Here is a 2,196-nt window from a genome sequence, read left to right as displayed (position 1 = left end):
TTGCCATTGTTGTTGCCTCTCTTCTTGTTTCTTTTCTTTTCCTCCAACAACTGCTGTAATCTCTCTTGGTTATTTTGTTGTTCGAGCTGCCACTGCTGCAGATTTTCTTGCCATTGTTGTTGCCTCTCTTCTTGTTTCTTTTCTTTTCCTCCAACAACTGCGGTAATTTCTCTTCTTGGTTATTTTGTTGTTCGAGCTGCCACTGCTGCAGATTTTCTTGCCATTGTTGTTGCCTCTCTTCTTGTTTCTTTTCTTTTCCTCCAACAACTGCTGTAATCTCTCTTCTTGTTTCTTTTCTCGTTCTTCTTGTTTCTTTTCTTGTTTATTCTCTCGTTCTTCTTGTTTCTTTTCTTTTTCCTCTAACAACTGTTGTAATTTCTCTTCTCGTTGTTCTTGTTTTTTGCTGTTCTTGTATTGCTGCCATTAAGTCTCCTAGGCTGTTGTTTTATTTGCCGCTTCTCGTTTCCATCTTCTTTTTCTTTTATTTTCTGTCCCACTCTCTGACAACAATTTGTTACGCCTCCAGTCGTTAGTTAATTTTCAGTAAATTCGTTCCGACGAAACTTTAGTTGACACAAGTCCTTTCTTAAATAAAACTGGTTTATTCTTTCCGAATACAACTTTACGATACACTTAATTTCAACAGTCGCTCTGTAACAAACGCTATAATTCTCACGTGCTTAATAATATTCTCTCTGACTGCAGTTCAATTACTCATTACCCTCTGTTGTCCCGTCACGTTGTGAACGTCTTATATATACAAGACTAACGCATATCTAGTAAATGCTAGGGCATTCTTGAAGGAACAGGATATTTCTAGAAAGAGGTGGCGTGATACTAGTCACATGACCTCGCTGACGCAACAATATCTATCCCATTGCTTTAAGGTTAACTGAAATATTCCACAACATACCACAGAGTGAATAGGTTTGCATTCTCTGCTATTCTGTTATGGATCAATTTCAGTATAAAGGATGCAAAGATGACTGAGGATTCTCACAATGGTGTGGTATGTTGTGAGTCTGAGAGTATAAGATTCCCAAACCTTTGCACAACCAGAGTAACTCAACTCCAACACTTATTGAAGCCATCTAAGAAAACTGTAGGCAGACTAGAGGTACTGTTGATGGATAACATCTACTAAACAAAACTATTTCACCAGTAGCCGAGATGGTGAGCACCAAATGGGGAAGCTAGTGAATCAAGAGGCAGTGAAGAGCTTCTTGGAGGCACGACATATACTGCCAAGACAACTCTGGGTCACAGAGGAGCCTGGAGTTGTGTAGAGCTAATGGATAAGCTGCCAATGGTAACTCATTGTTCTGCCTCCTTGAAACAGGGATCAATGGCTTAAATGACTTAGGGAAAATTAATGGACAACTTCTACCAAAACGTTTTGTGGTCAAACCATGTTTTGTTGCAGTATAAGGGGCATGAGATGTAATTCCTGCTCAGTACAGCAGTTGCCAAAACACTGGTGTGTGTTACATTATATTAGATGTTCTGAGCAAAACTATCACTTGGGCCAGTTGATATGAGCTTCATTTTACCAATAGAGACGTGAATGGAGAGGTCTCACTCTGAGTAGGTCTAGCAAACATTGGTTGCAAAATGAAAATAGTCATCAATGACATTATTTCTAGTCTTGTCATTCCTTGGGTGGAAGTGCTGCTGAGATTATTAGTCAGTTTTGTATGTTTAACTGGTTTATAGAAGTTCCATGGAAGAGTTATCCAGTTAAAGTAAGGTAATTATCAGATTTATGGTCAGTTCGTTTGTATGGAAATTATATTTGCAATTTAAACATAATTTATTTTCTTCTGGCACCAGGTGCTGTTTATGTAATATCCATAAAGTAATGGAGGTAAAGAATCTTGGTCAAAAGATAAGAATGTTGGCCATTGTAATGAGAACGGCACTAAGAGACACCAAAATAATAAGAAATTAGTCAAACAAAGATCACTGAATCCTGAGAGCTAAGGAGTTGACAAATAGTGAGAATACCTGCTGCTTTGGACTTTGGTGCATATGAAGCACATATAAATGTTGCTTGAACATGGTAATTCCCAAATTACTCTCTCTCTCTCTGAAGGTGGTTTCTGGAAAATAAAAATTGTTGTAATTGGGTAGTGACGACCATCTTTATCCTATAACCCTGACCTTATGATCAATTGGGATTTATCTGACTTTACATTT

Source organism: Limulus polyphemus, unplaced genomic scaffold (genome assembly GCF_000517525.1).
Source record: "Limulus polyphemus unplaced genomic scaffold, Limulus_polyphemus-2.1.2 Scaffold391, whole genome shotgun sequence".
NCBI lineage: Eukaryota > Metazoa > Arthropoda > Merostomata > Xiphosura > Limulidae > Limulus > Limulus polyphemus.
This window is presented reverse-complemented; position numbering follows the sequence as displayed.